This window comes from Gorilla gorilla, chromosome 3, assembly GCF_029281585.2.
Source record: "Gorilla gorilla gorilla isolate KB3781 chromosome 3, NHGRI_mGorGor1-v2.1_pri, whole genome shotgun sequence".
In the NCBI taxonomy this organism is placed as follows: Eukaryota; Metazoa; Chordata; class Mammalia; order Primates; family Hominidae; genus Gorilla; species Gorilla gorilla.
In genome coordinates, this window is record NC_073227.2 from 112,466,283 (window position 1) to 112,492,898 (window position 26,616).

Genomic DNA, 26,616 nt, shown 5'->3' on the forward strand with positions numbered 1-26,616 from the left:
TTAAAGAAATATTTTATAGCTGCCATTTGGTAATCAATATATTCATCTTTGGTCTATAGGATCTTTAAAGACAAGATTCACTGTATGTATTATTTCATTTCTACACATATTCCAATATTTTTGTTTCTTTCCACTATCTGAAAAGACCAATTATCCAGTCTTTTTATTTTTTTTAAATTATCGTATTTTTCAAGATGGCTGACTAGGAACATTGCAAGCCCATTTTCCTCAGAAAGAAGATCAAATTTACCAGTGAATAGTCAAGTTTTAAAAGAAAAATGGTGTGAAGTTAGCCAGGACCTATTGGACCACCCATGGGAAGATGTTGGGGCACATAAAACAAAAACAGCAAGAGTCTGGCTTAGACTCCTGAGGAACTCAGAGCACAGTGAAAAGGATAAATGGGAAGGCTTTTCTGCTCCCCTTAGCCTTCTGGCAATCTGCTAACCACTTGCTGGAGAGCCCTTCTGCCCTCACAACCTGGGGCAACACCATAGGTGGCTAGTAGAGAACTTCCTAGGAACAGAGAACTGGGTGGCCAGCTCACATAGCCAAGCCACAACCCTAATACCCAAAATGAGATGGCAGGCACCATACTGGTGGTGCACTCATGGTGTCACTCCCCTGTCTGGGTATCCTCTGCTCTTTAACCACTGCACCATCAGAACACCCACAGACATATCCCACAACCCACTCTGACTTTGGCAAGCACAGGGAAATGGCAGGTCCCCAGGGAGTTGTGGGCCCTCTGGAAATCTCACCCTTGGCATGAGCCATTCCTAAGGGAAGAGAGAGTACAACCCACCCAAACCCTCTTTGATACAAAGGAAATGTGAGCATGGTATAAACCAATGAAGGAGGCACCACGAATGCCTGGCAATGGATGTGGAGAGGCGGTCATCTTTTACCCTCCTTCTGCCCACACACCCCCAATACACTGTTACAGATGCAACAGCAGTTCTTCCCATCGAGCCTCTAAGCACTCATGGAAAGAAAGAACTTTTCCCACTTTCCTAGAGCCTCCACTCCACTGAAAGTAAACTGGCATCTGCTCAGGCTTCCATGAAAAGTGAGGCCCAACTTCCTTTCCCTTCACTGAACAGCAGTGCCCCAGAAACTAAGGAGAGACTGTGGAGTTTCCTGCTCTGGTCTTGGGGAAGAGGTTCTGCTCCAAGCCCTATTCTAGCTATAGTCTCCAGAGAGGTGGATCTGCAGTCCACAGCTGCACTAAGGCCAGGAATCAAAGGAGAAAGCCTTTATAAAAACAGAAGATTGTTAGACTCAAAACAGGCGCATGATAGGAAAATGGATCACATTTCTGCTAACTCAGGTCAAGGAACTGGTGTACCCACTCTTCTCCCAATATTTCAGCACACTCCATCATGATTTCTAGCTGCCAACCTCATTAGGGCAGTTTGTGCCCACTAGGCACCAGGCCACTTGCCCGCTCTTAATGTTAAGTGCCATCTACTGGAGTGTAGTCTGAACTGCATCACAAAACAAAAATGTACCACTACATCAAGAAGCATCTGAGAAAGCACCACACAGAACCTATTTGCAACCAAGACACACATACAGAGACTTGGCCCCCTCAAAATAATTGAAACGAAGCCAATGGATCATATACATCATACACCACAGTCAAACCCTCAAGGGGAAAATGAATTAAAAATTAAAAAGCCCCATCCAAACCAAAGAAAAACAAACAAACAAACAAAAAAAATAGAAGCAACAGCTGCTCCCTCAGGTGAGAGTAAATCAGCACAGAAGCTCTGGCAGTACAAAAAAACAGTGTTCTGTCACCTCCAAAAAATTGCATTAGATCCCTGGCAATAGATCCTAACCACATTGAAATGGCTGAAATGAAAGATAAAGAATTCAAAGTATGTATTGCTGGAAACTCAATGAGATCCAAGATAAAGTTGAAATCCATCACAAAGATAACAATAACATGATCCAGGATTTGAAAGAAGACATCACTATATTAAAAGAATCAAAGAGTGCTTATGGAATTAAAAATGTCACTACAGGAATTTCAAAATACAATTGGAGACTGTATTAGTCCATCTTCACACTGCTGATAAAGACATACCCACAACTGGGCAATTTACAAAAAAAAAAGAGGTTATTGGACTTAAAGTTCCGTGTGGCTGGGGAGGCCTCACAATCATAATGGAAGGTGAAAGGCACATCTTACATGGCAGCAGACAAGAGAAGAGAGTTTCTGCAGGGAGACTTACATTTTTAAAACCATCATATCTCGTGAGTCTTATTCACTATCACGAGAACAACAAGGGAAAGACCTGCTCCCATGATTCAGTTACCTCATACTGGGTCCCTCCCACAACACTTGGAAACTAAAGATGAGATTCGGGTGGGGACACAGCCAAACCATATCAAAGTCCTTAGTAATAGACTAGATCAAGCGTAAGAAAAAATTTCAGAGCTCAAAAATCAGTCTTTTTGAATTAACCAAACCAGACAAAAATAAAGGAAAAAGATTTTTTAATGAAAACTTTTGAGAATTAGAAAATAATGTAAAGCCACTAAACATATAATTTATTGGCATTTCTGAAAGAGAAGATGAAGATGAAAAAGCAAGCAACTTGGAAAAGTGATTTCAGAGTATACTCCAGTAATTGCTAAAAAGGTTGACATGCAGCAGATACAAAAAAAAAATCCAGAGCACTTCAGTGAGACAATACACATGACAACCTTCCCCAAGGCACATAGTCATTAGACTATCCTAGGTCAATGTGAAAGAAAAAATCTTAAAGACAGATAGAGAAAATGGCAAAATTACCTATAAAGGGAATTCCATAAGACTAATAGCAGACTTCTCAGCAGATACCATACAAGCCAAAAAAGATTGGGGACCTATTTTTAGCCTTCATTATGAAACAAAATGCCAAACGAGAACTTAGTATCCTTTTAAACTGAGCTTCAGACATAAAGTCTTCCTCAGACGAGTAAATGTTAAGAGAATTCGTCACCACCAGGCTGAACCTACAAAAAAAAGCTCAGTGGAATTCTAAACAAAAAACAAAATGATGATACTTGCTACCACAAAGGCACACATAAGTACAAAGTTCACAGACCCTATGAAGCAAATATACTACTGAGATTACAAAGCAACTAGCTATCAACCATATGAGAGGAAGGAAACCTCACATATCAATATTAGCCTTTACCATAAATGGTGTAAATGCTCCACGTAAAAGCCAGCATGGCAAATTGGATAAAATAAATGATCTTCTGCTGTCTTCAAGAAACCCATCTCACATGTAATAACAATCATAGACTCAAACTAAAGAGATGGAGAAAGATCTATCATGCAAACTGAAAACAAACAAAAGGCAGGGTTGCTATTGTTATATTACATAAAACTTACTTTAAACCAACAATAGTGAAAACGTACAAAAAAGGGCATTACAAAATTCAACAAGAAGATATAATCATTATAGATAGATAGATAGATAGATAGATAGATAGATAGATAGATAGATATATGCACCCAACATCAAAGCATCCTAATCTATGAAACAATTACTATTAGTCCTAAGAAAAAAGATAGAAAGCTACACAATAATTATGGGGATTTTAACACCCCAGTAATAATGTTAGAGAGACCACTGATGTAGAAAACTGACACAGAAATCGTAGACTTAAGTGGAACACTTGACCAAATGGATTTAATGGACAGCTACAGCATACTCCACCCAACAACTACAGAATATACATTCTTCTCATCCACATATGGAACATTCTCTAGGACTGACTACATGCTTGGCCATAAACCAAGTCTCAATAAATTCAGAAAAGTCAAAATTATACCAACCATCTTCTTTGAACACAGTGGAGTAAAATTAGAACTCAATACCAAGAGGAATTCTCAAAACCACACAAATACATGGAAACTAAACAACTTGTTCCTGAATGACTTTTGAATATACAAAGAAATTAAGGCAGAAATAAAAAAATTATTTGAAACAAATGAAAATAGAGAAACAACATGCCTAAAACTCCGAGATTCAGCAAGAGTAATGGTTAAGAGGAAGGTTTAGAGCACTATATGCCTACATCAAGAAAATAGAAAGATTTCAAATTAACAACCTAAAGTCACACTTAAGGGAAATAGAAAAAAACAAGAACAAAGTAGACCCAAAGCTATCAGAAGAAAATAAATAACTAAAATTAGAGCAGAACTAAATAAAATTGAGACCAAAGAATGAACTTAAACAAAGGATCAACAAAATAAGAAGTTAGCTTTTGAAAGGGTAAACAGGACTGATAGACTACTAGTTAGATTAACAAAGAAAATAAAGAGAAGACCCAAATAAGCACCAACAAAAATGACAAAGGGACGTTAACAACTGATCTCACAGAAATACAAAAATCCTCAGAGATTACTGTGAAGATCTCTATGTGAACACACAAAAAAACCTGTAGGATATGGATAAATTCTTGGAAACACACAAACCTCTCTTCATTGAACCAAAAAGAAACTGAAACCCTGAACAGACCAATAGTAAATTATAAAATTAAATTGGCAACAAAAAACTAACCAACCAAAAACACTTCTGGACCAGTTAGATTTACAGCTGAATTCTACCAGATGTACAAAGAGAGCTGGTATCAATCTTACTGAAATTATTATCCCAAAATTGAGGAGATGTGTTTCTTCCTAACTCTATAAAACTTGAATCATCTTATACCAAAATTTGGCAAAAACACAAGAAAACCACAGGCCATTATCCCTGGTAAACATAGGCACAAAAATCCTCAACAAAAGGATTAGCAAAATGAATATAGTAGCATATCAAAAAGATATTTTACCATGACCAAGTGGGCTTTAGTCCTGGGATGCAAGGATGATTAAATATCAGCATATCGATAAACATGATCCACCACGTAAACAGAATTAAAAGCAAAAACTATGTGATAATCTCAATGGAAGCAAAAAAGGCATTCAATAAAATCCAATATCCCTTCATGATAAAAACCTTCAATAAAGTAGGTGTCAAGGGAGCATACTTCAAAATAATAACAGTCATTTATGACAAACTCACAGCAAACATCATATTGAACTGACAAAACTTGAAAACATTTTCCCAAAGAACTGGACAAAAACAAGGACATCTACTCTCACCACTTCTATTCAATACAGTATGGTAGTTACTTGCCAGAGCAATCAGACAAGAGAAAGAAATAAAAGGCATCCAAATAGGAAAGAGGACATTCAATTATCTCTATTTGCTTACAGTATGATTCTATACCTAGAAAACTCTAAACCTCCCTCCAAAAGACTCCTAGATCTGATAAACTACTTCAGTGAAGTTTCAGGATACAAAATCAGCATACAGAAATAACTAGCATTTCTATACATCAATACAGTTCAAGCTGAGAACCAAATAAAGGGTGCAATCCTACTTACAATAGCCATCAAAAAAAAAAATACCTAGGAATACATCTAACCAAGGAGGTGAAAGAGCTCTACAAGGAGAATTACAAAACACTGCTGAAATAAATTATTTATGACACAAACAAATGGAAAAACATTCCATGCTCATGGATTGGAAGAAGCAATATTGTTTAAATGCCCACACTGCCCAAAGCAACCTGCAGATTCAATGCAATTCCCATAAAATTACTAACATAATTTTTCACAGAATTAGTCAAATTAATTGTAAAATCCATACGGGACCAAAAACATGTCCAATAGTCAAGGCAAAGCAAAGGGAGCAAAGGAGCAGGCTTCACACTACTCCATTTCAAACTATACTACTAGTTTCTAATAACCAAAACAGCATGGTATTGTACAAAAATAGGCATATAGATCAATAGAACAGGATGGAGAACTCAGAAATAAAACCACACACCCACAACCAACTGATGTTTGACAGAGTCAACGAAAATAAACAATGAGGAAAGGACACCTTTTCAATAAACTGTACTGGGAAAACTGGCCAGTCACATAGAACAAAACTGGATCCCCACCTGTCACTATATACAAAAATTAACTCAAGATGTAGTAAAGATTTAAATCTAAGATCTCAATCTATAAAAATCCTAGAAGAAAACCCAGGAAAAATTATTCTGGACATTTGCCTAGGCAAATAATTCATTACTAAGAACACAAAGGCAAATGCAACAAAAACAAAAATTGACAAATGGGAATTAATTACACTAAAAAGCTCTCTATACAACAAAAGAAACAATCAACAGAGTAAACAGACAAAGTACAAAAAAGGAAGAAAATACTTGCAAACTATGCGTCTGACAATGGATTAGCATCCAGAATCTGTAAGCAACTTAAACAAATAAAAACTAAATAACACCATTAAAAAGTGGTCAAATAACATTAACACTCCTTTTTCAAAAGAAGACAAAAAAGCAGCCAAGAAATTTATGAAAAAATACTCAATATCACTAATCTTCAGAAAAATGAAATTTAACCACAATAAGATACCATCTCACATCAGTCAGAACAGCTATTAATAAATAGTCAAAAAATAAGAGATTGGCAAAAATGCAGAGAAAAGGGAATGCTTACACACTGGTGGTGGGAATATAAATTAGTTCAGCCTCTGTGGAAAGTAGATTGGAGATTCCTCAGCCCACCAAAAATAGAACTACCTGTTACTGATATCTAACTAATGGAAGAGATGTTATTCTACCAAAAGACATCTGAACTCATCTTTGTTGCAGAACTATTCACAACAGCAAAGTCATGGAATCCACCTGTGTGCCCAACCACGGTGGGTTGGATAAATAAAATTGGTACATATACACCATGGAATACTACACAGTCATAAGAAAGAATGAGATCATGTCCTTTGCAGGAACATGGAGGCAACTGGAGGTCATTATCACAATTGAATTAATGAAGAAACAGAAAATCAAATACTGCATGTTCTCCCTTATAAGTGAGAGCTACAAAATGGGTACACACAGACACAAAGACAGAAACAACAGACACTGTGGTCTCCAAAAGTGGGAAACGAGGGAGGGACGGGACCAAGGTTGAACTACCTATTAACTATTATATTCACTATTTGGGTGATGAGTTCAATAGCAACCCAAATCCTAGTAGTGTCCAATATATCCACGTAACAAACTTGCACATGTACCCTCTTGAAACTAAAATTTAAAAATTACAATAAATTATCTTATTTTCACATTGATGTCATCTACAACAATAGGCACATTAAATGGGTTTACCTTATGTTATATTAAAATTCTTCTCATAACATTTTGATCAATACACTGGTATTTACAACCATGGTTCCTTTCATTACATGTCAGTCATCAACATATCAATTTGGCTTATCTTTCAGCAAATACAAGGTAATATTTTTGCTGCTTAATAAAACAATAATTCTGAAGTCTCCTGCATTGTCTTCTAATTACCACTAGGAAAATATATGCAACCTCTTTTTTCTTTACATATTCTTTATTTCTATGTCAATTTTCAGATTCTTCTTGTCTAGGTCATGTTCAGCTTTTCACTTCCTAAGATGCATGCAGTCCATTGTCTTGTGCCTACTTCATGATTGTTTCTTACTGTTCGTTATCAGGTATATTTCAATCAGATAAGCAGAGTTACTGTTAATAATATGAATAGAGTGTGCTTTTATAGGATTTTGAACGTGCTCAATTGTGAGGGCAAGTTAAGCAGCCTATTTAAGGCTGTTGATTCTGCTTTTGGTGCTGGATTTTGTCATCAGGTCGAACAGCAGGAAAAAAATTGGATGTGAAATATGGAGAGCAAGGACAAACTAGCAGCTCTGATGATGTGGTGGAACCTCTGGGACAAATTAAAATCATTGTCTGTTTCTCAACGCCTCCAGCCACCAAATTCACATGAGGAAAACGTTAGCAACTTTCCCATGAAACCACACAGGTATGAGGCACAGGAATTAGAGAAAATGAAGGAGGAAAATTTGTATATACTATATACACAAGCTTCAGGCACAGCTGTTGGCCCACACCAACAAAGTGACCCAGCAGACCAGAGACAATGTGCATGAATTGCAGCAGCACTTTATCCAACTTTAACTAGCTAAGCCTACGGGTGGCTGCTGCTTCACTTCTGCCTTCCAAATATTGCAGAGAATTCTCCTGTGGAAAATCCTAACCTGCAATCGCATAGCGAACAGACTTCTAGGGAACATAGTTTCACTTTAGCCTTGTTAAACATAGTACACATTCATTACATTATTCCTATATATGTACATATTTCTGGTTCTCATAATCTATTGAGTTAAAAAAAAATGTCCATTTTAATCTTAAGAGCTACACAATATATAAAGATAACAGAACAGGCTGAATAAAAATAGGGAGGCTATAATTTATTATGTTTTCTTAATTGCTTTAGGAAATATAGTATACATAGGATGGCTTCATCATTATAATTAGTATTAGCAAGAGTAAAATCTGCATGAGTCATCAATTACTACTGCATTGAACGTTAAATAAGATTGTTAAAAAATTATAGTGTATACTGCTTTCTATATAATGATGATGAAACTCATTGTTTTCAGTAAGGACATATAATAAATCATTCTCAATTATATAACATTTCAAAGTTTAACTGCTGAGTTTCATGTGTTAGATTAATATGCCTTAGGTCCTTATGTTTTATATTAATTTAACTCAGAGTTATTATGTACTTGTTCAAGGTCAACCATTTGGTATATGGCTGTAAAGAAACTTAAATTCAGATTTATATATCTTTTGACTCCAACTACAGTGCTCTTTCAGCTGTAACACCCACACAAACATAAACACTCTTATGTTTAAATATATATCTATATGCCTTGTGATTCAAGGTTACAAATTAAGTCTATACATTGATCTACTTTATGCAAAGATACTAATAAGATGATAATGAAAGGTTTTTAAAGGTATAAACCCATGACAATGAAGATCATGGGAAACAGATAATCATAAAATGAAATATTTCAAATATTTTCTGGAAGGTGAATATAAATGGAAGTGACTAAAGATGGAAATTAAATTTTCACAAATGAGAATGCGTGCAGAAAGGTTTTAACCAAAGAGGGAATTCCTCTCCTTGGAAGAATTCTAGACAAGTTCAAGGATGCAGGACAGGAGGGGATGCAAGCATAAGATGTAGGACTAAAAATTAGGGATTCAATTGCAACAGTATTTAAGAATCCCTTGTCTACATGCTCTATATCCAGACACGCAACCAACATTCAATATCAACTATAGCAGAAAACAGTCAGTCTCCAAGCATTAATGTTGGACAAACACAAAAACAAAATTAGTTATTTTCAACATAAATTCAATATACTATTTTAGGAGAAACAGAGCAACTCATGTAAGTGAAGCTTTCTTAATTGTGTTCTTTAAAGAAACAGCAGCATAATGGCTTGTTAGCTGCTCAGTTGCCCTAGACCAATGTTGCAGGTAAGTTAAGCTTTGCCTTGCATTGAGTGAATTACTGTTCTTCTCAATGATTCATTTTAGGTAGAAATAGAAACAATGAATCAATACATATCTGATATATCTTCTGAAAAAAGGAATTATAATGATAAACAAATTTTAAAAACCAAGAAAAAAAGAAAATCCTAAGATGATCTGATAATTTAATATCTTAAAATTTCACTTTGAAAAGATCAAGAAAAATGTATATCTATAAAAAAACAAATTAATATGAGAAATAAAAGAAAGCATTTAAAAAGACATTGAAAATTTATGCAATATTTTCATGAAATATACATACAAAATGGGCTTAAATCAAGTCATACAGCTCTATGATTTTAACAAAGTGAATATATCCTTGTAATGAGATAAAGATCAAAACACAGTATAATATCAACACCACAGATGCTTTTGTCATCATCATTTCCAGCCTCTTTCCCTCTTGTCAGCAAATAAAATTACTATACTGGTTAGTTTTGCTTATTAAAAAAAAAGGTTACATGTATTTATACAGTAGGAACTCTTTTGTGATTGGCTTCTTTTGCTCAACACTTTTTGTGATTATACCCTGCTATGTTGCTCAGTGATAATTTTGCTCACTTTCACTCTCAGTAATAGGTGTATTTATTAATGCTGCTTATGTCTGCATTGTTTCCAGTTTGGGACTATTATAAATAGTGTTATTATAAACATCATTGAACTTGTCTTTCAGTGTACATGGGTCCACATTTCTGTTACATTTACACCTGGGAGGAGATGTGCTGCTTCAAACAGTATGCAGATGCTAAAGATTAGCAGATACTGCCAAATTATTTTCCAAAATGATTCTAATCATTTATACTCCCACCATTAGTTGCTCCACACCCTTGTCAACACTTGGTGTCAGTCTTTTTCATTTTTGCAATATGAATGGGTGTACAGTAGTATTATACTGGGATTTTAATTTGCACCTTCTTAGTGATTAATTAAATTTAGCATGTCGATATGTTTATTGGACATGTAAATGCTGTATATTGTAATGTATCTCGTCAAGATTTTTGCCATATTTCTTTGGAGTTTTCTCTTTTTTTAGTAATTCATAGGAGTCTTATCAGTAAGTATACAGGATATGAGTTCTTTGTCAGATAGAAGTATTGTAAATATCTTCTCCCAATGTGTGGCTTGAATTTCTATTCTTTCAGTAATGTTTTTGGAGGAACAGAAGCACTTGGTGTTTAATGTTGATAAATCTCATCTCCTATTTGTATTTTTTTGTGTGCTTGTAAAGAAATCATTATGTAATCTAGTGCCATTAAGATATTTTTCTTGGTTTTCTAATAAAAACTGTAAGAATTAAAGAAAAAAGAGAGAAATACGAAGATTGGCTTTACAGTTAACAGGGACAGGTTTATTTTAAACAAATCTGAGAGGGGTTGCTGGCCAAGTTAGATTAGAGCCACACTTTTTTACAGACTAAGAGTTTTTAAGGATTTAGGGTACGAGAGTTTATTAGAGGATTGGACTGCTTTTGTGTCTCTTTGTTGTGTTTATCTGAGAGGGAGAGTTGTGTGTTTGTTCCCATACATCTTTCTGCAGCTGCAGGCATATCCCCCGGAGTTTGCTTTTAGCTTCCCTACCTTACTGCACCTCAAGGGAAAGGAATGTTCTTATTAAGGCCCACTGTTTTACTGGGGCCCACTGTATGAGGGTGAAATTTGGCAGTAACCCAAGAGACTTTCCCCCTACTTTTCTCTGTGCCCGAGCTGTCTTATCTGTGTTTTACTGTCTGCTCTTTCTGTCTGGTTGTAGTTAGAAAAGAAGTGATTTCCTTGAAATGCATGAAGCTAGAAAGGGAGCTGGAACTCAAAGTGGCAGTGTTTGTCCAAGATGACGGTGCTCCTGCTCTGTCATTAAACATTATAGTTTACTTGTTACATTTTGATTTGCAATATTTCTGTAACTGTTTTTTGCGTATGGTATTAAGTAGGTCAAGATTTTTTTTTCACATAAATAGCTAATATTTTCAGCAATAATTATCGGCAAAACTGTTATTCTTCCATCACACTTTAATGTTACCTTTGTCATAAGTCAAGAGACAGATATGTATGAGGGTCTTTTTTTGACTCTCAGTTATGATTTATTGGTCTTTTCTATGTTGGTACATACACTATATTCATTACTATATCTTTATACTAGGTTTTAATCTCTAACACTATGAATACACCGGATTTGCTATTCTACAAGATTGACTATTCAGATTTTACAAATTTAAAATATAACTTCCATAATAATTTTTTAAATCAGTAGAAGTCTTGGAAGATAAAAGCAAAGGAATATGGTAGAATGGATAACTTAAAAATAAAACCTAAAAAGTGAAAAGAAATATACCAAATAAGCTGGTACAAATTCCCTAAAATATAAATTTATGGAAAAATAAGAGATGGGGGAGGCAGTTGGCAATCATAGAATAATTTTCTTAGAACAATTAATGGTATTTTAATGGAAATTCTAGGGAGCTCTACTTCCAACTCAAATTCTATTCCCATCTTTAGTACTTTGAATTAAGACCAGCGGAACCACTATTCATCTTGCTAGTCTAAGTATCTGAGATTGAAAACATTTTTTAAAGCTAAAGTAATAGCTCATTCTCCCATGGATTAAGTGAGGACATATACGGCAAAAAGTATTTGATTTAGGATAAAGATATATCTTTATTCAAAGACTTAAGTATCTCAACACTTTAAAAATCAGGGTTTTAAAGTTTTGCAGTATTTTAACACATGAGATTTCATTTCACTTAAAAACTGTGCTTCTTATCACGTACTAAATTGCTCTCCTGAAATATAGACATAACATGAAGAAATGACTTGCTAAAGTGTGTATTCAAAATGCGCAGAAAATTAAATGCATTTTACGAGTGAATACTTTGCCAAAATTCTTAATATACAATTTTATATAATTTAAAGTAAGTCAGCTTCAGTGTAGCAAGCAAGTAAAGGTAATATTTTTGAAATCTTTATTGTTTTTGTGGTTTGTATGTTTATTATATTTCTCTTAATAATAAGCCTCATGTGACATAGACAATGCTTCAATAAAATCTGTTTGAAAGTTCAAATTAACTTCCACATACTTATGTTAACAAATTAATGAATCTGTGAAAACTTTTAAGGTTCATTGCAGTGCCTCTTGATGCCATGGGGCTCCACATTTGAATTACGCCCTTGTCAAGGAGTCTGGACTATTTGATTTGGGGTATGATTACAATGTAGTTCTTAAATTAATGTGTACTAGTTTCATGGCATAACTCTCTATTCCAATGTTAGATAATACTTCAAACTCATTAAGATATAATGATATATAAGTAACTATTGTTAGTCCTAATATTAATTCTCTGTTCTCAAGTAATTGAACCTAATAGCAGTGGCACAGGAAGAATTACTGATTTAATTTAGGCTATTTCTTAGTGAACATTTTATGCTAAGTACAATATAAACTACCTTGAATTGACCTAAGATGAATACAAATAATATTATATTAAAATAAGGAATCACTTACTTGGAAAATGTTGGTATTATAATTGTTCAAATTATACGGGTGGTGCTAATGTGCTTTTTCACAATTACTACCACTACACTCTATATTCAGACTGCTTTAAGTATGAAATCTTTGAGGTCAGCATTTGTACTTCATCTTGTCGCAGAACTTTCTCCTTAGTTCAGCTAAAACTGGGTTCTTGTCACATGACCAAAAAAGACTAGGCTCATGGACACATAGAAGGGTGGGGAACAAAATTTACTGGGTGAAAAGAAAAAAGGAAAAAAAAAAAAACTCAGCAAAGTGAGATGCAGTCCTGCTAACAGGCCCTCCACCTCACAGATTGAATCCCAGGTCACCACACAGGAACTGAAGAGGCCAGGCTCCTCCCGGCTGCCAATAGCATGAACTACCTGAGGCTCCACCCTATTCTCCCAGGGGGCAGGTGGGCATTAGTCAGAGAGAATCAGTCGGGAAAGGGGAAAGGGTGGGCTTCATCCAGGAGCAGCTGTTTGATTTTTCAGCCTTCATGCTGTTTTAGGCTAGAAGGCAGGGTTTTGCCATGGACCCTTGGCTGTCTCCTGTCTGTATCAGTCCTACTTGCTCTAGACTGCAGATGTTATGAAGGAGTATGGAGAAGAGAAGTCTAAAAAGGAGAAATTCTAACAGATTTATCCAAATTTTAAAAGATTCTTATGTTTTGGATAAAATATAATTATACTGTGCATTTGATATTGGTTAAGAGAGCAAGGAGTCAGAGGAGGTACAGATGAAAAGAAAACAGTATTATTTGTTGAGAACTTATTATACATGTAATTATGCCAAAGTTATATAGATTGCCTATCTCATTTAATGGTCATGAAAACCCTGGAAGATAGATATTATTACTCCTGCTTTATAGTTAGAGAAACTGACAGCCACAGTGTTAAGTAACTTGTTCAAGGGCACACAGATAGCAATTGGGCTGTATGTGCAAACATATGTTGTTTTTTGCCAGTCTTGCATCTTTTCCTTCTATTTTTTTAGTAACTATTAACTAGTTTTCTTCTAGTGACCATGGCATGCTGGCTTCAATTCAGAGGATCTCAGTGAACTTCAGGGAGACCTGACACCTATCCCTGATGGTTTTGGAGGTGTATATATGAATTGGGTTTGGCCAATTTCAAACCCTGGCCAAAGTAATTGGTTCAGAAATAGGGCCATGACCTAAGACAAAAGAATTCGTCTTTAATTTGATATATCAAAAAATATGTTCTTTCTAACTCTAGTGAACTTGAAAATTAACTGGGACCTGTTAGCTCTTATCTAATGTAGCTTGCCAGAGAATTGCACCCAATGGATGAAAAGTAAGTTATCATAAGGAGAGAAACAGTATTTAAATATAGCACTTGATTTCCTAGGTTGATGTGTCTAAAGTTTGACCACTAATAAAGTTCCCTGTCATTTTATTTTTTATATTTCTGCTTAAGCCAATGTGGGTTAGATTTTCTGTAAATGACAAGCAAAAGAGTCCTTATTAGTTGACAAAGTTAGGATTCAAACCCAACTCTGTGTACTTTTTGTGTGTACTTGCTACAATTGTCCATGTTAAGTAACTTTAATTCCCACACACTAACTAGATCTAATTATTATAAGTTGAATTAAAAGCAGGTGAACATTTTCAGTAAAAAAGTTATAATGTTCTAATTCAGTAAATATCACAAAAAAAGTTTAGAGAGACATTTCACAATAAATAGAAAGCATAGTTTTTATTTTAGAGCTTTGAGCTTACCGTCTACTTAAAAGGATATAAAATTTCTTAGGTTCATGGATCAGTGTTAAGAGATCTCTAGCTCTCCTGAAATTATATGCCAAAAATTATGTGTGTGTGTGCATTTCCCTGGGCTGAAATTAGTAGCTATTGTTTAAACAATTCGTAAAAGTGTCCATGCTCCTCAACAAATTTAAAGACTATTAAATCAAAGCCTAGCTCATAATGGTGATAATCAAGGAAGAGCTACTGATTACCTGAACTGCTGATGTTTGCCTAGTTCCAGAGAAAGAATGGAATAGCTTTTGTACCTACTACTGCTTCCTGAGACATTACTGAAATCCACATTAGCAAAAGTCCAAAAAAAGAAAACAAAAAGTTACTGAAATATTTTAATAGATAGCAATAATTTTAAAAACTATATCTAGATATTATACATGGAAATAAAAACTTTTATTGTATAAAATATATGTTTATCCATGTTACTCATGGGGCTGATGATACAGACACCTTCCTCTCTTGAACTGCCAAAGCCTCAGCCATGTGCAGTTATATAGAACCAACATCAGACTCTAACTCTGCCAGGTTTTCAGCCATGGTCTTTGTTCCCTGGCCTCACTGGGGCCCATTAGTGTAAATTCTGCAGCTTGCCAATAGCACATGCTTAGTCAGAAATGGGGAAATAATTTTCATTTTTATTCCTGAGTCTTAACCATTTATTCCCATCATCTTTCATTACATTTTCTGCAGAAAACAAAATCATCTCTACCTCTCTCCCAACCTCTCATTCTTCCATCTCCATTATTGCTACTATTGAAAGATGTATCAGAATCTTTTTCCTGGAGAAACTGAGCACAAAATTTGGCATTATTAACTAGTTTTATTTGGCATAATTTATTGGTCTAGCTTCCTGATTCATTTAATTAAAGACCACAATAGGCACATTGAAATCCTAGCAATGAACACACATTGAATAAATATTTATGAGGTGAAAGGGTTATAATAATAGAATGCCATGAAAGTGTTTCATTTTCATTCATCTATATATTATTTCATTTAGTTTTTACAAATATTTATGTATTCATTCATACAAGAAAATTTATATTGACTGCTTACTATGTGTTAAGCAGTGCTCTAGGTATGACACATAAAACATTAAAGTTAAACAGACTTCTAGCCATTATGCTGTTGATATTCTAGGAAACACAAAAGGAAATTAGACATGTAAAACATGTACGATGCAAATTCTGGTAATAAACAGGGAAAATAAACCTAGAATGAAAAACTTGTGGATGAAATTCCAACTAAACAGAAAGGCTAAAGCCAAAGATCTGAGGCAGGAACAATCTCAGCCTATTCAGGAATTATCTACTATTCTAGTAGTCATGCATATTTTTCACAAAGAAAGAAAGAGTGAGACTCATATAAATTGTATGACCTTGCTCAAGACCACACATTTTGTTGGTAAGACTCCTAGAACCAGAGCTAAGACTGGTAACTGGTAACTCATAGCTCATGCAATGAAGATGGTTCTTTCTAATAAAAAGGTTACCCAGTGAGGTTCTGTGAAGGAAAATGTGGCACTGACATAGTGGATAAATACAGATTAGGGATACACACTGTCTCTCAAATATCCCCTTAAGACAAAAGGCTTAATTTTATGCATTTTTGTATTCATATGCATTAGTGTTATGTCCACTAAAAAACAATTAATATAAATCAAGATTGCATTTAATTCTGAGATTTGGAGTTTGGCATCCTGTGTTCAAGGATATATCACTTAATAACAAAATACTCTTGGTAAATCACATTGTTATCCTGAATATTTCCTCACTTTAAAAAAATACAAAAACTTATACTTGTAATAAATAATAGTGTGCATATGAAAAGTTTTTATTAGCTATCATATTCAGGGTATATATCATAGCTACTAAACTATTATATTTTCACAGATGACATTTGCTGAGAGCATAGGAAAAACACCCATATTGTCAACGCTAAAGTATAATCCTAACTCGGCATGGTGAATATAGTCCCTAAGTAGCCAATATTTTAAAGCACTTGGGGATAATGCAGGCTGTGCCTTTGAGAATCTTAAGGAATTCTCCTGTTAAATATATGTGGTAACATCAGGGTAAAGAATAACAGAAAAGACAATAAAAAACAAAAGTAGAAAATCTAGAAAATTCACAAGTTCCTACATACATACAACATACCAAGACTGAACAAGAAGAAATCCAAAACCTGGACAGACCAATAATATGTAATGAGCTTGAAGTCATAATAAAAAAAGTCTTCCAGTAAAGACAAGCCCAGGACCTGATGACTTCAGTGTTGAATTCTATGAAACATTTAAGGAAGAACTAATACCAATCTACTCAAACTCTTCTGAAAAATAGAGGAGGACATACTTCTAAACTCATTGTATGAGGCCAGTATCTAATACCAAAACCAAAAACACATTTAAAAAGAAAACTACGGGCCATATCTATGATGAATATTGTTGCAAAAATCGTCAACAAAATACTAGCAAACCGAATTCAACAATACATTAGAAAGATCATTCACCATGACCCTGGGAGATTTATCCCTGGGATACAAGGATGATTCAACATATGCAAATCAATGAATGTGATACATCATATCAACAGAATGAAGGACAAAAATCATATGATCATTTCAATTGCTGCTGAAAAAGCATTCGATAAAATTTAACGTCCCTTCATGATAAGAAAGACATTCAAAAAACTGGGTATAGAAGAAACACAACTCAAGATAATAAAAGCCATATGTGACAGACCCACAACTAGCATCATACTGAATAGAGAAAAACTCAAATTCTTTCCTCTAAGATCTGGAACAGGACAAGGATGCCCACTTTCACCGCTGCTATTCAACACAATACTGGGAGTCACAGCATTCAGATCAGAGAAGGAAATAAAGGGCAATCAAACTGGAATGGAAGAAGTCAACTTATCCTTGTTTGCAGCTGATATAATCTTATATTTAGAAAAGCCCAAAGACTCCACAAAAAAACTGTTAGAGCTGATAAACAAATTCAGTAAAGTTGCAGGATACAAAATCAACATACAAAAGTCAGTAGCAATTCTATATGCCCATAGTAAACAATATGAAAAAGACATTTAAAGGGCAATCCTATTTAGAATAGCCACACATAAAATTAAATACCTAGGAATTCACTTAGCCAAAAAAGAGAAAGAGCTCTACAGTGAAAACTATAAAATACTGATGAAATAAATTGAAGAGGACACACAAAAAAATGGAAAGATATTTCATATTGATAGATTGGAAAAACCAATATTGTTAAAATGTCCATACTACCCATAGCAGTCTACAGATTCAAAGCAATCCCTATTAATATACCAATGACATTCTTCACAGAAATATAAAGAAACAGTCCTTAAACTTACATGCAACTACAAAAACCCAGAACAGCCAAAGTCATTCTAAGCAAAAGGAACAAAACTGGAGAAATCACAATACCTGACTTTAAATTATTATACAGAACTATTGTAACAAAAACAGTATGGTACTGGCATAAAAACAGACACATTAACTAATGGAACAGAATAGAGAACACAGAAACAAATACACACACCTACAGTGAAATCATTTTTGACAAAGGTGCCAAGAACATATACTGTGGAGAAGACAGTCTCTTCAATAAATGGTGCTAGGAAAACTGGATATCCATATGCTGAAGAATAAATCTAGACCCCTAACTCTCTCTCTATATAAAAATCAAATCAAAATGGATTAAAGACAAATCTAGGACCTCAAGCTATGAAACTACTACAAGAAAATATTAGAGAAAATCTCTAGGACATTGGTTGGGGCAAAACTTCCTTGAGCAATACCCCACAAGCATAGGCAACCAAAACAAAATGGACAAATGGGATTACATCAAGTTAAAAAGCTTCTGCACAACAAAGGATATGATCACAAAGTGAAGAGACAACACACAGAATGGGAAAAAAATATTTGCAAACTATTCCTCTGACAAAGGATTAATATCCAGGATATATATGGAGTTCAGACAACTGTATAGGAAAAAAAAAATCTAATAATGTAATTAAAAATGGGAAAACTTGCCAGGCACGGTGGCTCACACCTGTAATCCCAGCACTTTGGGAGGCTGAGGCGGGTGGATCACGAGGTCAGGAGTTCGAGAGCAGCCTGGCCAACATGGTGAAACCTCATTTGTGCTAAAAATACAAAAATAAGCCAGGTATGGTGGCACGCACCTGTAATCCCAGCTACTTGGGAGGCTGAGGCAGGAGAATTGCTTGAATTGGGGAGGCAGAGGTTGCAGTGAGCCGAGATCGCACCATTGCACCCCAGCCTGGGTGGCAAGGCGAGACTCTGTCTCAAAAAAAGAAAAGCACAATTTTAAATATAAATTTCTCTAAAGAGGACATACAGGCAAACAGGCATATGAAAAGGTGCTCAACATCATTGATCATCAGAGAAATGCAAGTCAAAACTACAATGAGATATCATCTCACCCCAGCTAAAATGACTTTTATCTAAAATACAGGCAATAACAATTGCTAGCAAGGATGTGGAGAAAAGAAAACCCTTGTACACTGTTAGTGAGTACAACCAGTATGAAGCACAGTTTGGAGGTTTCTCAAAAAAAACAACCATAGAGATAGCGTATGAGCCAGCAAAATCATTATATTTAAGAGATATCCATACACTCATGTTTGTTGGAGCACTGTTAATAGACAAGATTTGGAAGCAACCTAAGGGTCCCTCAACAGATGAATGGATAAAGAAAATATGGTACATATACACAACATAGTACTATTTAGCCATAAAAACAGAATGAGATTCTGTCATTTGCAACAACATGGTTGGAACTAGAGATCATTATGCTAAGTGAAATAAGCCAGGCACAGAAAGGCAAACACTGCGTGTTCTCAATTATTCCTGGTACCTGACAATCAGAACATTTGAATTCCTGGACATAGACAGTAGAACGATGGTTACCAAAGGCTGGGAAGGGTAGTTGCAGGGCTGGGGCAAAGGAGGTGCAGACAGTTAATGGGTGCAAAAATAATAGAAACATTGAATAATACCTTTTTTTTTTTTAGAAAGATGCCAGCTCTTTATTACCAGGGAAGCGGGCGTGCACACGCGTGGACCGCGCTCCTCGGAGTAGACCAGGCCCTTGCCTTCTGCCGTTTGTCAGAGGTGAGTCCTGGTACCTGACACAGGAACTTGGTGGCCTCTGGGGAGGCTCTGATAGTTTGGCCTCTGCTGCTTCCCGGCTCAGGGCTTGCTCCTCTCAAGGAACCTGCGGGACACCATGTGCCTTGAGAGCCCCTGAGGAGGGGGAGCGCTGACCCAGCCTCCTCATGGCACGCTGCCCTCCAGCGCTCGGCACTTCACCTGCTTCCTGGGTTGCCGTGGTCAGGGTCAGTATTTACTCCACTGATTGGCACATTCAGGTTCTGAAGGAATGCAAACTGCGTGGGTGCTCTGGCGACATTGTTTGCACTGTTTATACAACCAGACAGCGTTTTAGACTAAATTCGTGTCCAAACTAACACGCACGGGAACAGGCTCCAGCTGCAGCTCCTGGGTCCATCAGGCCAGGGAGCGGCTCTACCGGAAGATCCGGTAAGTCCTGAGCAGGCGCCCGTCCTTGCTCCGCAGGGCGGTCTGGATATGCTTGTAAGCGGGCAGGTCGGTCAATTTGCCCAGGGTGGCCACTGCCGGCTTCCCCTGGAGTATCTTAGAAGCAACTCTCTTCACGTCTTCCGGCTTCTCGTTGCGGATGAACGTGCACAGCTCCTGCGGCAGCTTTCTGGAGCGAGTGGCCAGCACCTGCCTCCCCACATCCTCGAAGATCACAGGCCTGGACTCCAGGTTCATCATGAGCATGGACGTCAGCTGCGTCTTGGCTCGTTCCAGCTCCACCGCGTCCACGGTTCCGCCCATTAAAATAAACTCCTTTGTGGTGATTTCTACCATTTCTGGAACCTGCCTCTGGTCGGCGCTGGCAAGGATGCACAGGAGGCCAGTGTCCTCGTAGCTGAGGTAGTAGGAGGTCGCGTTATATATCCAGTGGTGCCTGCTGAGCACATCGAGGTAGAGCCTGGAGAATATGCCCTTGCCGGGCCTGCCAGCCGAGAAGGAGCCGCCTCCGCCCATCATCATGTTCAACAAAGCGAAGGGGATGAAGTCCTCCTCCAGGAAGGAGCAGCTCTCCAGTCCGATCCCCCATCGGGGATGGGGGTCGGGCCCAGGCTGACGTCTCTTTCTAGCTTGGCAATCCCCCCAGTGTACTGGGCCACTGTCAACATCCACAGCCTCCGCGCTCCCTCAAGCCGCCTGGACCCCCCAGGAGGTACTTCCGGGCACATACCACCAGGTGCTCGTCCTCCACACTCACGCCAGCGAGTACCACGCGGTCGGGGGTGTAGTAGTTCCGCAGGTAGGAATGCAGCACTTCCCGATTGATCTTTGCTATGTTTTCTGTGGGACAGAAACGGTGGAGGCCAACTGTGGTGCCTGTTGAGCACGTTGAGGTAGAGCCTGTAAGCCGCTTCATGAGTCATCTCGGTGAGGAGTGGCTCTGGGTCAGGCTGCATGTTCAGGTCCTCCAGCTCAAACTGGACCGCCATCCGCATCATCTCGACTTCTTCATCTGTTAGCTGGGGCTGCAGAACCGCATCAGCCAGTAAGCCGAACACCGTGTCCAAGCCTTTACTATCAGCAGACATAGCATACGTGGTGGTGTCACTTGATGTCTGGCAGTCACAAATACCTCCATGCTTTTCCAACGTAAGCAGTATTTCATCTTTGCTGTTAAATCGAGCAGTAGAAGAAAATGCCAATTTTTCCAAAAAGTGAGCAATTCCACTAAGGTATGTTGCTTCATATCTTGATCCTGAATTAATAAGAATTCCTACTATACAAAACTGTCCAAACTTATTTTGAGAGGCCACGCGAAACCCGTTATCCAATGTGGTTTGAAACTTTGGATTCAAACTTTTCCTGTCCATCAACTGTAGCAAAAACATGCTTGGGTACTACAGGTAAGGGAGAAGAGAGGGGGATGTTGGGATAGGTGCCACCACTACTAAACCGTCTGTACGCAGGAGGTCCAAACCTCAGCCGCTAGCAGCCCCGAGAACCTGAGCCCCTCAGCGACCGTGTAGCCGCCAGCACGAGAGCCGCCATCTTGAGTCTCCGCCCATTGCTTCTGTCCGAGACCTACTTTTTGATAGCAAAACGGAGTTACTACAGTCAATAATAACTTAATTGTACATTTTAAAATAACTAAAAGGGAATGATAGGATTGTTTGTAACACAAAGGATAAATGTTTGAGGGGATGGATGCCCCATTCTCCATGATGTGGTTATTACGCATTGCACGTCTGTATTCAAATGTCCCGTGTACTCCATAAATATATATGCACTTACTATGTACCACAAAAGTTAAAAATTAAAAAAAACCTAAAATTATAAAATAAAAAATACTGTAAGTAAACAACGATTATAAAGATCTCAGGCTACAGAAACCCAGATTTATCTTTAAAATGTTGTTTTAATAAACCACCCGCTGCATGCTTCGGTTATCCTGGATAAAAATATCAGAGTAGTCTTAGGCACATAAAGAAGGTAATATGAGCCTATTGGTGACTGTTAATTTAAAACAATGATTGCAGTATCATATAACCATAGAACCTGATGATTTTAAAAATACTATTGCAGAAATTCAATAGTAAACTATGAAACCAAATCCACAGCTATTTTTTTTTTTTAACAGATAAAAGCTGTATGACTTGGGTGGAGTAGCCTATAGAAATTAGCTTGGCTGAAGCACTACAGTGAGAATCTATGTTTGGCTGAGAATAACCTTGGATTATATCCTATGTGCAAGCTAACTTGTTTAGTCATGGATGCTGGCAAAAGATAAGAGGCTTGGGTCAGAAACAAAGGAACTTCTTACTCTCATGACATAGCAAGCAGTTTAAGCTTTGTACTTACTTTGGATTGCTCTGTTTATCTCCAAGCACCACTAACATAATTAGAATGGCCCAAGGCAGGGAATTTGTGTTATACAGTCAACGAACCCTGAATCTGAGAAACCTCAACTTTGCCCGAGAGAGAGACATTGTCCTTACTATTCTCAACAACAGACAAACCTGCCTCTCCTCCAAATGGAAATACAATCTTTATTATGTTTCAAGGCTGTTTGCTATACAAATATCTTTGAAAAGATAGTCTGGAACGAAAGCCGTCAATGCTTCTGCTCAGAAAACATATGGAAACCCAACATTCATAAAGAGTTGTCTCCAACAGGTAAGCTAAGAAAAATTCATGCAGGTCCTTCAAGGGTTTTGAAGGTTAGGCCTAATTAATGATCTATAACAATTTAAGATTTTAAGCTGATTTTATTTGACATAAAAAGGGGGAGGAATGTTTTATTTTAGCATTATGCTAACAGAAAGACCAGTTATAAAATACAGAATGGGAAATGTTAGGGTCTGTACTTAAATGTTATCAGTAAGAAATATTTCATTGGAAAATTCAATGGAAATTGTGCAGTATTTCTAATGGGACCTATTAACACTATAGGAAATAAAAGATAAGGAATATTTTTAAGTGACATCATCCCTACATGTAAAATTTAATATATGAAAAAGGTGCATCTTAAATTAATTAACAAAAAAACATATTTACCAGGGGTGTCCAATCTTTTGGCTTCCCTGGGCCACATTAGAAGAAGAAGAATTGTCTTGGGCCACACATAAAATACACTAATAGTAGCTGATGAGCTAAAAAAAAATCACACAAAAATCTCGTAATGTTTTAAGAAAGTTTATGAATTTGTGTTGGGCCGCATTCAAAACTGTCCTGGGCCACATGCAGCCTACGGGCTGCGGTTAGATAAGCTTGTTTTAAAAGATATTAGAGCAATTGGTTAGTTATTTGGGGAAAAAATAACTTAGACTTTCACCCTTTAACACTTTCCAACCACATGTAGATAATTTTAAAAATTATTGAGTTTTTAAATTTAAAAATGTATAAAATGGATGTATTAGAAGAAAATATCATTGTGTGTGTATAGATGTGTGTAGAGGAAATTAACGTGAAGACATTATAGCTATTTCTCCATAATATTATAGATAAATAACCAAGCCGTAAAAACAAATATTTGTGTCATTGTGAGAAAAACCTTCCTAAATACACAAACAAATATGGAATTCATAAAGGCAAGTACCTTATAACACTTGCTTTTATTTACACTGTCACTTTTACACTAGTTTTCATGTTACTCTAATTGAGATACATTTTCAACACCACAAAATATTATTAGTTTTATTTTATGCAGTGAAAAATAATTTGTATTTACTCATAGATTTATCTTTTCCAGGACTCTCCATCCTTTCCTGAATTTTCTTACTTCTGTCTTTGATTATTTAGCTTTTGATATGAAACAGACAATTCCACATTTTATTAGTCTCAAGTTTCCATCTATCAGCTTGGTTGTGACCTGGCTCAACTGATAGCTAGGTTCTGTCATGCTTTTGTGGTCAGTTGGCAGTCCAGCTGATTGCAGCATGATCTAGAATGGCCCGCCACATGTATGAGATAGTTGACAAGCCACTGGTCTAGGATGTGTCTGAGTTGGGAAGACACAGCTATAAGACTTTCGGAGTATTTCATCTTCCACTATGTTAGCCCACTATTTTTCACATAGTGATTTCAGAGTTCTAAAGAATGATAAGAAAGCAGTTCCCATAAGCTTTTCCATAATTTCCAAAAGGCGTAATCTCTTTTCAAGCTTCTGATTATGTCCTGTTTGCCAATTTCCATTGTCTAAAGCAGTATGCCTGTGTATTAGTTTGCTAGATTTGGCATAACAAAGTACCACAGTATGAGTGGCTTAAACAACAGAAATACATTTTCTCAATGTTCTAGATACTAGATGTCCAAAATCAAGTTGTCAGTAGGGTGGATTTTTTCTGAGGGCTGTGAAAGAAGGTTTCAGGTCCCTCTCCACAGATTGTACATGACCATCTTTCGAGAACGTCTCATAACATAGTCTTCCCACTATACATTTCTATCTGTGCCCAAATTTCCCCTTTTTATAAGAACAACAGTCATATTGGATTAGGACCTAATGACCTCCCTTTAACTTGATACATATATAAAACTCTATCTCCAAATAAAGTCACATTCTGAAGTACTTGGTGGTTAGAACTTCAACGTATGAATTTTGGGGGTACACAATGCAGTCAATAACAACCTAGGAAACGGGTTCAATTGATGGTTTCATAGACTGCAAATCCTGATGGGAGGATCAGGGACAACAAGGAGATAGGTGGAGGGGAGGTAAAAAAATTGGCCACTTTTACAATCCACAACAATCCAAAATCATCTTCTTTCCTGAAAAATTATTTAATATCTCTTCTGGTGGCATGTCATTAATAACAAAATCCTTCTTTTTTATTCCTGAAAATGTATTTATTTCACCTAATTTTTGTCACCACGGCTGGAGTGCAGTGGTGCGATCTTGGTTCACTACAACCTCTGCCTTCCAGGTTCCAGCGATTCTCCAGCCTCAGCCCCCCGAGTAGCTGAGACTACAGGCGCGCTCCACTGTGTCTAACTAATTTTTGTATTTTTAGTAGAGATGGTGTTTCACCATGTTGGCCAGGCTGGACTCGAACTCCTGACTTCAGGTGATCTGCCCACCTCAGCCTCCCAAAGTGCTGGAATTACAGGCGTGAGCCGCCATGACCGGCCTGAAATATATTTTAAGTGAATATAGAATTATAGTTTGCCAGTTCTTTCAGCACTGTAAGGGTGTCATTGTGCTCTCTGGCTTCCATGGCTTATGATGAAAAGTTGGCCATTACCTTTATTATTATTCCTTGAAGGTAATGAGTCTTTTATCTATAGTTGATTTTATAATTTTTCTTTGGCATCAGTTTTTCATAAGTTTACTTTCGGAAAATGCATAGACTATGAAAAGATCATCATGAATAAGTTCTAGCTCAACTTCTTGTTGTGTGGGGTCTGGCATTATTCTAATTTCTCTTATCTTCAGGGCAAAACCAAAATTGAATCTCAAACTGAAAGTTTGGGGTGTTTACAAGTGCCTCTACTATTTGGTAATCCCTGAGTTCCAGTTTTTGTCTTTCCAGCCAAATGAGTCTTTTGCTCTCTTTACTTAACATTTTATCCTCTAATTAACTGTGTTTTGCTTATATTCACAATAACTTGCCCTGGGCATATGCAGTTTAAGAATCAGTAAATGCCTCAAAAGGAAATTGCAGGAAGACTATAAGGCTCACTTCTCTATACAGTATTTTTCTTTCCTCCAAGATTTTGACTCATCAAATCATGGTTGGTTTGGCAGCCTTGAGCTCCAGTTTTTGTCTACAAAGCCCACAGAGACTGCCACAGGCTCTAGAATGTTGTTTTCTGTTTGACGTTTATGTCCAGTGTAGTGAATGAGCAAATGCACCCAGAAGAAATGTAATCTCACCTCAATGTGTTTCTTCTCTGCAGAAACTGTGCCCATCAAGACCTGGCTGCCTTGATTGCTTTATAATATAAAATATATATATTACATATATTATATAATATAAAATATATATATTATATATTATATAATATAAAATATATATAATATATATTCATATTATATATATTTTATATTATATATATATGTTATATATTTTATATAATATAAATATATATTATATATTATATTATATAAATATATAAAATATATATTTATATTATATATTAATTAATTAATTAATTATAATATATATTAATATTATATAATATATAATATTAATATATATAATATATATTATATATATTATATAATAAAAAATATATATTATATA

General features: G+C 36.4%; 1 pseudogene; it reads right to left on the reverse strand.

Annotated features, from left to right (window-relative positions):
* LOC101152246 (mitochondrial-processing peptidase subunit alpha-like) overlaps positions 1–21,928 on the reverse strand; it is a 310,715-nt pseudogene extending 288,787 nt beyond the window's left edge.
* Between the last annotated feature and the right edge of the window lie 4,688 nt (positions 21,929–26,616).